Below are 14,209 nucleotides of genomic sequence, written 5' to 3'. Positions count from 1 at the left end.
GGAAGAAAGGAAGGACCCTGATTTGTTGGCAGCCCTAAAATTTAGAACCAAGGTTCTTAAGCTGAAAATGGCATAAATCCACACTGAGTGGAGGGGAAGAGCATGAAATGTTTGAGAACTAGAAAGGAGGAATTTCTCACATTGATTGTTTCTGGCTTAGCTCTATATGAGTGGTCAGCAGTACCTGTTTAGATGGATTAAATGGCTCCCTGCCTAATCAACTCTCCATCAGTTATCATCTGAACTTCCATCTTGCGCTGGTTTGAATCTGTTGTGTAACCCAGAAAAGCCATGCTCTATAATCCTCATTCAATATTGCTGGGTGGGATCTTTTTATTGTTTCCATGGAGATGTGAGACACCCAATTGTGGGTGGTACCTTTTGATTAGGTGGTGTCATGGTTAGGGACAGGTGTCAACTTGGCCAAGTTGTGGTATCTGTTTATTTGATTGGGCAAGCACTGGCCTGTCTGTTGCAATGAGGACATTTCATAGGATTAGGTCATGATCACGTCAGCTACATCCACAGCTGATTCCACTTGTAGTCGGTCAAAGGGGAGTGTCTTCTGCAATTAGTGATGCTAAATCTAATCATGGGAAGCCTTTTAAGGAGGACTCAGAGGAGACAGGTTCCATTCCTGCTTTGGCTGGTGAGCCTCTCCTGTGGAATTCATCCAGACCATCCATTGGAGTCATCGGCTTCGCAGCCTGCCCTGTGGATTTTGGACTCTGCATTCCTACGGTCACGTGAGACACTTTTATAAATTTTATATTTGCAAGTGTTCCCTGTTGATTCTGTTTCTCTAGAGAACCCTAACTAATACAGGTGGTTTCCATGGAGATGTGTCTCCTCCACCCATTCAAGTTAGGGTTGCCTACTAGAGCTCTTCAAGCAGGAAACATTTTGGAAAGAGTCAACAGTGCCTACAGAGTCCACACAGCCAGAGACCTTTGCGGATGCAGAAGGAAATGCCTTCAGGGAAGCCTTTTGAAGTGTGAAGAGAAAGCTAGCAGGCATTGCCATGTGCCTTTCCAGCAGACAGCAGTATTCTGGACCTATTGGCCTTTCTTGAATCAAGGTATCTTTCCCTGGATGCCTTAGTTTGGACATTTTCATGGCCTTAGAATTGTAAACCTGAAACTTAATAAATTTCCCTTTTTAAAAGCTGTTCTGTTTCTGGTACATTGCATTCTGGCTGCTTTAACAAACTAAAATACATACCTGTTGGCCACATTGAATGGCAAATGTTTCCTTGGGTTCTTGTCAGCCTTTAAAATCTATGGGTTTGTGATATGACATTCCAAGTAGGGTAGAGAGAGACCCTAACCTAAAAACTGCTTGAGAGTCTCTTTATTGGAGGCCAAGGGTCCCCACTGAAAGTGTATTCCAGAGACTGAGGCCTTTGGGGTTACTGGCTCGCATGACCTGATGTGGATGGTTTTCTCCAAGCGTGCCTGTTTTAGGAGCAACTGCTGCCTGGGGTGAGGAGGTGGATCCACAAAAGATGTGGATGGGTTGGAAGTTATTTATGCTAATCAACAGGATCTCTGTCTTAGCATTCATGGCAGGGCTGGCTGTTCATGGAGGAAAGTCTAGTGTCAGTGCAGGTTTCAAGATTCACCGTAAACACCAGAGGTGCAGATCAGGGGTGAGCTTATCCTGGTGCTATCTTCCTGATGTTCAGTAACTTGCCGTGCTATTTTCCTGATGCTCAGTAATCGCCCCCTTTGCTGCACTGTGTGACATCCCTGAAGACTGAGCCATGTGTTTCAAGAGGCAAGGGCTGTATGTGAGGTTAGTTCCTCTAGACCATTTGAAAATATGGTGACAACTTTGGTGCATCCTCATGAACAGGTGGGTTTAAGTCCTCTCCACTGGCACTGGGCACGTTCTCTGTGATCAATGCTTTAACAGTAGAATAAGGTGGAAGTGCAGCTATGTGACATGAAACAGCAGGCAGCTTCCACCCTATTTGTGGGAAACACTCACTCTTGGAGCCTTGAGCCCCCAGGTAAGGAGTCTGATGATCTGAGACCACCCTGTGGCTCCAAAAGACAGTCCCAGCTGAAGTTGTCCTTATGTCTTCCCAGTACAACCACCGATTTGTGAATGAAGTCACCTTGGAAGTGAATCCTTCAACCTCCACAGTTCAAGTCGTCCCAGCTGGAGCTCTGAAAACCTTCCGCACTTGCCCTTTCCAAATACCCAAGCAACAGGGCCCTTGAGCATAATAAAATGGTTGTTTTATGCCACTGAGTTTTGGGGCAGCTTTATGGCAATAGATAACTGGAACAGTGGCATAGTGGCCTTGGAATCAGATGTGAGTTTGAATTCCATTCCCACTTGGCTTGCTGTGTGACCTTGGACAGCATCTGGTACAGCCTTAAATGGGGATAAAATTACCTGTATTTCAGGTTGTTCTGAAGGTAAAATGAGGTAATATATGTACAAGGCCTATCGTGTCATGGGCACTTGAAAAAAAAGTTTTCATTTCCTTTTTTCTTCCCTTCCCTACTACGTAAGGAAAAAGAAAATAATAGGCCAGCTCTGCCCATGTCACAAACATGAAAGGTGTATAGTGTTTCCGGGTTTATGCTAATCAATAGGATTTCAGTCTTAGCATTCACAGCAGGGCTGGATGTTCATGGGGGAGAGTCTGGTGTTGCGTGACAGCTGCTGGTTTCCTTGTCCTTCTCTGTCCCACACACCTACCACAGACCATGCTCCTAGGTATGGATGGTTTTTTGCAAATTAAGAGCTTAGTATAGGGCCTGATTCAAAGGAGTTTCTTGATAATTGTCGTTAAATCAGTGTGATAAAATGCGTATAAGCTGAGGCTTTACGTACTGCTTTTGAGCAGCATAGAGGACTAAGAGGCATTATATCTCTAAGAATTAAACCTGATGTTTTTAAAGTTGGTTATCATAGACACCTAAACTCTGGCTCTGTTCCTTATTGATTGTGTGATTTTAGGCAGGTTGCATAAACTATCTGTGCCTACATTTCTCCACCTGTTAAATGGGAAAAATATCGGTGTCTCCCTAAGAGGTTTGTTGTAATGTGCTAAAGCACACACATAAAACTCCTCCACCAGTGCCCAGCACATAGTAAAGCTGCAAAGTGCTGCGCCCAAAATATGGTCCATGGACCCTGAGCTGGGGCTTCAGCTCCAAATTTGTTAGAAATGCAGGAATTTCAGGCCTCACCCAGACCTGCTAAATTGGAATCTGCACTTTAACAAGATCCCCAGTTGACTCTTAGAGCTTGAGAAACATTGCTTTTACAAACCTTAGCTATTGTAAAGGTGTGGGAGAGAATCGCCATACATTTGCAAAAATATCTTTCTATGAATTTGTGCAGCCCCGACACCCAGGAATTTTACAAAATGGGATGGTTTTGGGTATTTGGCCAATGGGCTAGTAAACACATGTCCTGCAGCAACCTCTTCCTCCCCTGCCCTGCCATTAAACTCCGCTCTCAGCATCCCTTCTCTTTCTGGCTCAGAGGAGAGTCACTAACTTTCCCAAGTGGCTCCTGGTTTATTCTTAGATCAGAACATTCTCTGCAGCTCCAGTGTTGCACATCGCCTTATGCTTCATTCAGGAAAAGGGAAATGTATCATTTGCAGTATCCTGCACCGTGAAAATTTCCTTTGCATTTGCCAGAGGCATTCTCCTTGTTACACCTGTAAGTGCACCTGTTATTTTATCCCACACCAGGAACCCATTTTTAAAAAATGCATTTCCTTGAGTAAGGTCTTAGCTACACCAGCTACAAATTCTGCCACCCTTATGGAAAAAAAATCATTCTGGCCTCTCTGTGGACAGATTTTCATATAACAAATACCTCTGCTAACTGCATGCATTACTGCCGTGACAGTTATTCAAATGGTTTTTGGAATAAGGATAATCATTACTTGTGAAATTACTGCAAGCTGACTTCTCACTAAAAATTCATTTATGCCTTTCCTGAGCATGTTTAATTTGAGACTTTTAGAAGCATTTCACTCTATTATATTTCCATTAATACCATCCACTATTTTGATAGCCCCAGAATGCTTTGGTACCTCTGTGCCGTTAATGAAAGAAAAAGGAATGCGGGATGACTGAATTCAAGTAATCAACCTAATGCAGTGTTTGCAACCCTGCCTCATTCTTTCTCCTCAGTAACTCAACAGCAATCAGCAAGCAATAAAGGCAGAGCCTTAGAGGATATTCTAGGAAAACAGTGTTTGCAAGTCAGTGGGTTCTGCCTTACAGTTCCTGGAGTCCCTGTGCTGACATGTGATTGACGGCCAGGGCTGGAACTTGAATGTGTCTCTCCTTTGCTGCATTTCTTGGATGGCATGGTGGTGGCTGACTGGTGCCTTTCCAGGTGCAGCAGGCAGATGTGGCCGCACAGCTCCTGGACCTTATGATCAGCTTGGGTGCCAAGGAGGCAGTACCTGGGTTGGAGAGCAGAGCCCAGCTCTTTCCATGTGGTACACCCCTGCAGGCAAGCGTCCAGATTCCTCTGCCCTGGCAGCACTCGTCCTTCCTCCTATGCCCTTCACAGCCACCAACCCCTAAGACATTGCAGGCACCAGATGTGAAACGGCTTGGAGTAAAATGGGGCAAGAAGCAGCAGTCTCTCCCAAGTACTTATGTGGGTGCTGCCGCTCCACCCCCCACCGTTCCCCACTGTGGTTTAATGAGTCAGTTGCAGGCAAAGGGAGCTGGCTGTCTTTACTCTCTGAAGGGAGGCATTCAAAATTGCAGAGCCTCCATTCCCACCCACAGGAGTCCAAAGGCTTTCTGAACCCAGTGATTTTCCCAAATGCAGATGTTACTGTTTTCATATAATAAAAAAAAATGCAGTGACATCAAGGGCTGACAATGGCCCCCCATCAACTCATCCTTTCCAACCGTGCCAGTGTGTTTCGTGAAGGGATGGAGTAACCAGGTATTATAGAATCAGCAGTGTTTATTTTCTTATTATAGTTGTCCAATTAGTGGGAGAGCAATGGCCAGAGCCTGGCTTGGGATCTCCAGGGAGATGCCTGAAATTTTGCAAGCAATTTAAAGAGAAGGAGTTACCGGGGCTGGGATTGACGCTCATTTCCCTCTTTCTCCATGGGACCAGGCAGGGCGTTGCGGGTTGCAGTTGCAAGCAGAGTTGCCGCTGGAACCTTCATCACGACCTCTGAATTAATGCTGACTGCTCCTTCCATCCTCTTAGGAAGCCTGTCACCAGGTCCTCCTCGCACGGGATTCGGCATCTTTAGGATTTTCTGGAATTGGCAGGTTTGCGCCCCGTGGCTCTGCCCGGTGTGTGGGAGGGGCGGACGCCTGCTGAGCCGGGTCACGGGTGGAGTTTGGAAGACTCGGAAGTCTCCGCCCAGGTGTGTGGTCGATTCCCTCCGTTGCTTGGCACTGCCAGGGCTGCTGCCCCGGGCAGTCCCCATCTCTGCGCGCCATCCTGCTCTCTCCAGGTCCCCGTGACTCTTTCCCTGCCCTGCTCTGGTTGGACATCTCTCCCAGCAGTGAGGCAGGAGTTCTGCCCACATCTCCTTCCCCTCAGGGCCCTAGAGCATAGGTAGTCTGCAAATAGGCACTTGCTTCTTAAAAAGAAAAAATAGTACGTTAAAATCTGATTATAGGAGCAATTCATTTTAGAAAGTGTTGATACTTCAGAACATAATCGAGCTGCCCCCAAAGGCCATCAATTTTAGCACTTTAACAGTGGCTTTCATGTATACGTATTAACTAACTTTCTTCACTTGTGCCGTGAGCTTTTTCTCATGCTATTAACAATTTCTCTACAACATAATTTTAGATGACTTAATAGTATTTTATCATACCAATATTTCCTTCTTCTAATGCCAATTCCTTATTTTTGACTATTTTAATGGCGGCTCAATGTTTCTCAATGATGAATGTCTTTACATGTATCTGTTATTATTTCCTTAAGATAAATTCTTAGTAGTGAAATTGCTAAGTTAAAGAGCACGCACATGTTGAAGGCTTTCATTGATATTTCCATTTTCCCTTGCATAAATAATGCATCAACTTGCTTTGGCCTAGAAAACAATTGCATTTTTATGACATCTCCCTAATTTCTCCTGGGGAACCCATATATTTCCTGGAGGGCAGGAATTTTGCCTCCTCTTTCTGTTCCTGCATCAAGTAAATAGCAGGGACTAAGTCTCTTGTTCACACCCAGCTAATAAGGCTGGGGCTAGGAGAGGTGAGTGAGGAACTTACTCTCAGAGTTGCACAAGTGCAGGGTCAGATTTGGTTGTTATTTACAATTTTGATATTTTTTCATTATACATTTTTGGCATTAATTTTTTTATTAGAGATGTTGCAGATTTACAGAAAATCATACACAAAATACAGTTTCCAAATATCCCTCTTTTAGTAACACTTTGCATTAGTAAACTTGCATTTGTTACAATTGATAAAAGCACACTTTTATAATTGTACTATTCTATAGTCCATGGTTTAATGTAGAGTTCACTGTTTGTGTAGCGCAGATCCATGGATTTTTTAAAAAATTTATTCTAGAAACAGGTTTACAACCTAAAATTCTCTCCTTTAACCATATTTAAATATATAAGTCAGTGTTGTAAATTACATTCACAATGTTTTGCTACTGTCACCACCACCCATTATCAAAACTTTCCCATCATCCCAAATAGAAACTCTGTATTTGGAGTTTTAACTCCTCATTCCCTACCTCCCACTCCATTCCCTGGTAATATAAATTCTAGATTCTGACTCTGTGAGTTAATTTGTTCTAATTATTTTATATCAGAGATATCAGACAGTATTTGTACTTTTGTGTCTGACTTATTTCATTCACTAAATTCTTTTTAGGGAAGAATAATATTCCATTGTGTATATTTTGTTTATCCATTCATCAGTTGATGGACATTTAGGTTGCTTCCACCTTTTAGTAAATATTTGTTTGATTCCCTGCTTTGAATTCTTTGGTGTATACATCTAGAAGTGGGTTTGCTGGGTTATATGGGAATTCTGTACTTAACTTTCTGAGGAACCACCAAACTGTCCACAACAGCAGCTGCACCATTTCACATTCCCACCAGTAATGAGTGTTCCTACTTCTCCACATCTTATCCAACTCTTATAATTTTCTGTTTTTTTAAAAATAGTATTCATTTTAGTGGGTATGAAATGGCATATCATTTTGGTTGTGATTTGCGTTTCCTTAATGGCTAATGATGTTGAGCATCTTTTCATGTGCTTTTGGCCTTTTGTATACTATTTTGGAGAAATGTCTATTCAAATCTTTTGTCCATATTTTAATTGGGTTGTTTGTCTTTTTGTTGGTAAGTTGAAGGATTTCTTTATATATTCTGGATATTGACCCTTTAACAGATACATGGTTTCCAAATATTTTCTCTGATTGGGTAGATTGTCATTTTACTTTCTTGATAAAGCCCTTTGATGCACAAAAGTTTGTAATTTTGATGAGGTCCCATTTGTTGGTTGTTTTTGTTGTAGCTTGTGCTTTGCGTATAAAGTCTAAGCAACCGTTGCCTAACACAAGGTCCTGAAGATGCTTACCTATGTTTTCTTCTAGGAGTTTGTTCTAGTTTGCTAGCTGCTGGAATGCAATATACTGGAAATGAAATGGCTTCTAAAAAGGGGAATTTAATAAGTTGCCAGTTTACAGTTCTAAGGCTGAGAAAATGTCCCTATTAAAACAAGTCTATAGAAATGTTCAATCAAAGGCATCCATTCAGGGAAAGATACCTTTAGTCAAGAAGGCCAACGAAGTTCAGGGTTTCTCTTTCAAGTGAGAAGTCACATGGTGAGCAAGGCATTATCTGCTAGCTTTCTCTCCTGGCTTCCTGGTTCATGAAGCTTCCCGGGAGGAGTTTTTCTTCTTCATCTCTAAAGGTCACTGGCTGGTGGACTCTGCTTTTCGTGGCTATGTCGTTCTGCTCTGTTCTTTCTGAATCTCCAATCTCCAAAATGTTTCCTCTTTTATAGGACTTCAGAAACAAATCAAGACCCACCTGAATGGGTGGAGACATGTCGTCACTTAATCCAGTTTAACAACCACCCTCAATTGCATCACATTTCCAGGGAGATGATCTAATTGTGGTTTCAAATATACAATGCTGAATAAGAATTAGAAGAAACAGCTGCCTTTACAAAATGGGACTAGGATTAAAACATGGCTTTTCTAGGGGACATACATCCTTTCAAACCAGCACAGAGTTTTAAAGTTCTGGCTCTTTTATTGAGGTCTTTGATACTTTTGAGTGACTTTTGTATATGATTTGAGGCAGTGGTCCACCTTCATTCTTTTGCACATAGACATCCAATTTTCTCAGCACCATTTTTTGAAGAGACTACTTTTTCTGAATTGAGTAGTCTTTGCCCCATTGTCCAAAATCAGTTGGCTTTATATGTGAAGGTTGATTTCTGAACTCTCAACTCAATTCCATTTGTCGATATGTCTGTCCTTGTGCCAGTACCATGCTGTTTTGATTACTGCAGCTTTGTAATAAGTTTTAAGACCAGGAACTTTGTTCTATTTTTTCAGGATGGCTTTGGCTCTTCAGGCCTCCTTACCCTTTTAAAGAAATTTGGTAGTTGCGTGTACATTTCTTCAAAGTATGCTGTTGAAATTTTGATTGGGATTGCTTTGAATCTGTAAATCGTTTTGGGCAGAATTAAGATCTTTCAATCTATGAGCATAAAACATCCTTCCCTTTATTTAGGTCTTCTTTGATTTCTTCCAGCAATGTTTCATAGTTTTCTGTGTTTAAGTGCTTTACCTTCTTGGTTAGATCTTTATTCCTAGGTATTTGATTCTTTTAACTGCCCAAAAGGGCATGTCTTCTGCAATGAGTGATGCTTAATCTAATCACTGAAAGCCTTATAAGGAGGATTCAGAAGAGACAGGCTCTTCCTGTTTTGGCTGGTGAGCCTCTCTTGTGGAGTTCGTCCAGACCCTCCATCAGAATCGTTGGCTTCACAGCCTACTCTGTGGATTTTGGACTCTGCGTTCCTACAGTCATGTGAGACACTTATAAATTTTGTATTTGCGAGTGTTCCCTGTTGGTTCTGTTTCTCTAGAGAACCCTAACTAATACAGTGCATATATATTTATAATTATTATGTCTTCATGTTGAGTTGACCCCTTTAATGGTCATCTTTCTTCTTTGTAATAGGTTTAACTAGAACTCTATTTTACCTGATCTTAGCATAGCTATCTAAGGTCTCTTTTTCTTATTACTTGCATGGTATATATTTTTCTCATTCTTTCTCTTTCAACCTACTTATGTCTTTGAATTTCAGTTAAAAAGTCTCTGATAAACAGCATATATTTGGATCATCCTTTTTTATCCATTCTGCCAATCTCTGACTTTTAACTGGATAGTTTAATCCATTTACATTTGAAGTCACTACTGAAAATTCAGGACCTTCTTCTGCCATTTTTATATCCCTTAATTCTTCCATAAATGTCTATTTTCATATTTATTGGACTTTTTTGGTATTGTGACATAGTGAGTCCTATCTCATTTCTATCTAGATATATTTTTCTTTATGTTCCTTGTGATTACCATGGGATTAAAATTTAACATTCTAAACATATAACAATCATATTTGATTTGACACCAACTTGACTTCAATAGCCTAATACTTTTTTCCTATACCCCTCTGATCTGCGGTCTTTATTTCTTTGTGCCGTTTTGAACCACTGTCTAATGTCCTTTCCTTTCAGTCTGAAGAACTCTCTTTAGCATTGCTTGTAGTACAGGTCTGGTGGTGATGAACTGCCTCAGCTTTCATTCATCTGGGAATGTCTTAATCTGTCCTTGCTTTCAAAAGACAATCTTCCCAGATATAAAATTATTGGTGAGCAATTGTTTTCTTTCAGCACTTGAAGTATTTCAACCCACTGTCTACTTACCTTCATCGTTTCTGATGAAAAATTGGCTCTTAATCTAATTGGGACTTTTCTCTTGCAGCTTTCAGAACTCTCTCCTTATCTTTGCCTTGAACAGTTTGATCAGTATGTGGAGGGCATATTTTTCTTCAAGTTTCTCTTGTTTGGTGTTTTCTATGCTTTTTGGATGTGTATATTCACATCTTTTGCTAAGTTTGGGAAGTTCTCTGTCTTTTTTTATTTGAATATTCCTTCTGCCCCTTTCTCTCTTTCTTCTTCTTCTGAGACTCCTATAATGTGAATATTATTACACTTGATGGTATCTCAGAAGTCTCTTAGGTTATTTTCAGTTTTTAAAATCTTTTTTCTTTTTGCTCCTCGGCCTGGCTCCTTTCAATTGTTTTGTGTTTGGAAGCAGTGATTCTTTCTTCTGCTAATCTGCTGTTGAAATGCTTCTGGGAATTCTTCTTTTCAGTTATTGTGGTCTTCAACTCCAGTAGTGTTATCTGGTTCTTTTTTTAAAATTACTATCTCTTTACTGATATTCTCATATTATTCATTCATTGTTTTCCTGATGCCCTTTAGTTCTTTCTTTGCATTTTCCTTCATCTCATTGAGCATATTGAAGATCATTTTTTTTAAAAGACCTTGTCCAGAATTTCCACAGCCTGGTCTTCTTTATAAATGTTTTCTGGATTTTTATCCTCTTCCTTTAGATGGATTGTCATTTCTTCTTTCTTTGTCTTGTAATCTTTTGTTGCATACTGTACATTTTAATATTTTAAAATGTTAACTCTGGGATTTATTCCCTGAGATCTCTGTTTCTTGAGTTTGTAACCATCTGGTGATTTGCTAGTTTTTCTTGAGTGAGGAGCTACAAAACCAAGCAAATTTAAGCAAAAGTCACCTTTCATCGTCTTTTCAAATTGGCTTTGCATAGGCTGGTGCGCTCCATCAGAGAAGGTCACCCCAAGGTGAGTGCAAAGTGCAGGGTCCCCCCTGTCTTTCCTGGACCTATTTCTCGTCCTGGGCTTGTTCTTGCTCATGTTCTTAAGAATTCCCTTGTTAATAAGAGCTTGAACATCCCCTCTACTTCCCAGGAAAGCAAGTTGTGGGAGGGTGGGGGATGCGTGAAGTGTTTCCCAAGTCAACAAGGCTAGGACTCACAAAGCGTGCACCAGCCCGTTCCAAACAGCCCTATGGAGAAGATAAGGGAGGAGCCAAGAAGTCCTTTCAAGGCTCTCTCATGTTGCTAATGCAGCCCTTCAACTGTCCTCTGCTGCTCTGAGGGAATGAACCATCTTTAAGTCTCCTCCAGCCCCTTTGTCTGGGACTGGCTGGAACAATGGTGCCCTCAGAGATGGGGGTAAGTTTAATGGGGTGTGGCAAGGGAATGCGATTTGAAGTAGCTAAGCAAAAAACAGTGAGCAAGTAAGGGGTATGGCATGTAAAAATTTTTTTTATTTTTATTTCTTTTTCTGAATTGATGCTAATGTTATGGGAAATGATCATGATGATGAATATGCAACTATGTGATGATATTGTGAATTGCTGAGTGTATGTGTTGGCAATGTCTGTGTTTCTTGTAATTTTTTTAATTAATAAAAAATATAAAAAAAAAACAACAGTGATCAGCGATCAGCCCATGCCCCACCTCTCCTGGACTTTGGGGAATTGGATTTTTATGACTCTCTTTGGCACCAACAAGCTGGTCATCAGAATGGGGGCTGGGCACCAGTAACTGCTGCAGGAGAGCAATTTACTGGTATTTACCATAATTTACTAGCCTCTTCCTCCTTCTCTTCCTTGTATGCTGAACAGTGTCCCACTGGACTCTGGAGGTAATAGTTGATTCAAATAGATCATGTCTAATAGTTGTTCCAGTGGTGTGACTAAGTCCTGGAGCTTCCTTCTCCACCATCTTCCCACAATTTTCTACATTAATTTTGATCTTTAAAAAATATTGCATTAAAATATATTGATCTTGATCAGTGAGCTTTTTGGCATCCCCGTAAATTTTGTGCCCAAGTCCCTATCTTGCTTCTTCCCAGCCCTGGACCTGTGCCAGCTCACAAGGTCTTCTCTAATCCATGGCTGCCTGCCCTCCAGAGCCTTTAGCCGTGCTATTCTGCATGAGCTTCCCAGCCTCCAAGCAGCTTGGCCACTTTTCTCCCGTCCTCCTTCTCCATCAGTAAATGTGTCCCATCTTTCATAGAGACATGAGATGGCTCTGAGGGTAAATTCAACTTTTCCATTATATATTGTTTCCCTATTGAGTGTCTGCTGCTTCTGGAGAGAAAGTGACTTTCTCAGGGCAAGAGAATAGGAGCAATACTTCCTGGTCCAGGGCTTCCCAGGGGCAGAAGTTTTATTCCGATTGGGAGATTCGGCAGCATCTAATCTCCTTCTCCTTCTCCCTCTTTTAAAATCCCACAGGTATCCTCACTCATGGGCTCAATAATGTGACACATTCATTTAATAGTAACAATTGTGATAAAATAATAGAGACTGTTATCAAGCCCTGAGTGTACATTCAAGAACAAAGGCAAGTAGTGGTTGAGTATTCATTTAAACTCCTGTCAACTTGCCAAGGGATTATAAACTATGGCTCTGGATTCAGCTTACTAGGTTCAAATCTAATTTGGCCATTTTCAAGCTGGGTGACTCTGGAGAAATAAGTTAACCCTCCCTAAGCCTCAGCTTCTTCTGCTGTAAAATGGGAATAGTAAGAGTTCCCATCTTGTAGGTAGAGCTTTTCACATACAGCCCCAAGCATGATGCTTGGCACATAATAAGTGATGAGTCAATGTTAGTGTGGCAGAGGGTGTAATTATCTTCCAAAATTTATTCTCTTCTTCTTCTACATTGCTAGAATCACCTATTTTCTGGACACATGGCCATCTACAATAAAGACTACTTCCCAACTTATTTTGCAGGTTGGTGTAGTGATATGCTAAGTTCGGACCAACAGGATTGTGATGGTTTGGGGGCTTTCTGGATTTCAGAAATCAAATTCTTAAAGCTGATCCATTCCTATGGGTGTAGACCTGTTGTGGGTGGGAAATTTTTGTTAGTTTGTTTCAGTTGCAGCATGCCTCCGGTGGGTCTGAATCCTCTTACTGGAGTCCTTTACGAGAGGATAAAATTCAAAGGAATGCACACACAGAGAAAGACATAGAAGACAGAGAAACCCCCCCCCACACACACACACACACTACACACACACACACACACAGAAGCTCAGAAAGAAAGTCACAGAAGCTCAGAGAAAAAGCCATGGAAGCCAGAAGCTGAAAGCAACAAAGCCTAGAAGAGATGGGAAAGTACAGCAGATCTGAAGTGTATATTATTATGTTGTATATTATGCTGCCACATGCTCTGTCATGTCACAGAGAAGTCCCATATTGTTGGCTGCCAGTCTTTAAGAAGAAGTTATCATCCTGACAATGCCTTGATTTGGACATTTTCATTACCCCAGAACTGTAAGCTTGTAAGTTAATAAATCTTCATTGTAAAAGCCAACCTAGTTCTGGCATTTTGCATTTCATCAGTTTTAGCATACTAAAGGAAATATGGAAATAGAAGCTGCATGTGCAACTTCTTGGAAGTATCTTTCAGGGAGAAGATATACTTGCCATCCTCTTCCCTTTCTCTTTCCTGTTGGAATATGAATTTGATGGATGGAGCCTAAGTAGCATTCTTGAACTATGAGGTAAAAGCTTAGTGTTTGGAGAGTGGAACAGTAAGATAGAAAGCATGTAGGTCCCTAATGATCTTGAAACCACCATACCAGATCTAGACTGCTTTTGTTTATATGAGAGATAAATAAACTTCTACCTTATTTGAATTACTATTTCTAACCATAACTGAAATGCTTAGTTATTAATATTTCTGCCTAAAATAATATGAATAACCCCAATATTTAGACTTATAGCCTTGTCATATGCTACAACCTCTACCCAGTCCATTCCCTCTGTTTTAGTTAATAAGCTGCTGGAATGTGATAAACCAAGAACTTAATGGCTTTTAAAAAGGGGAATTTAATAAGTTGCAAGTTCACAGTTCTAAGGCCATGAAATTAATGCAAGTGTATAAGAATGTCCAATCAAAGGCATTCAGGGAAAGATACCTTGGTTTAAGATGGTTGATGACATTCAAGGTTTCTCTCTCAGCTGGAAAGGCATATGGAAACATTTGCTAGCTTTCTCTCCAGACCTCTTCAGTGGCTTCCCTGGAGCTCTGTGTGTCTGTTGGCTCTGTTGGTTTGGTGACTGTAAAGCTTTTTCCAAAATGGCTCCCTTTT

The sequence above is a fragment of the Tamandua tetradactyla genome, chromosome 4 (assembly GCF_023851605.1).
Source record: "Tamandua tetradactyla isolate mTamTet1 chromosome 4, mTamTet1.pri, whole genome shotgun sequence".
Taxonomy (NCBI): domain Eukaryota; kingdom Metazoa; phylum Chordata; class Mammalia; order Pilosa; family Myrmecophagidae; genus Tamandua; species Tamandua tetradactyla.
This window is presented reverse-complemented; position numbering follows the sequence as displayed.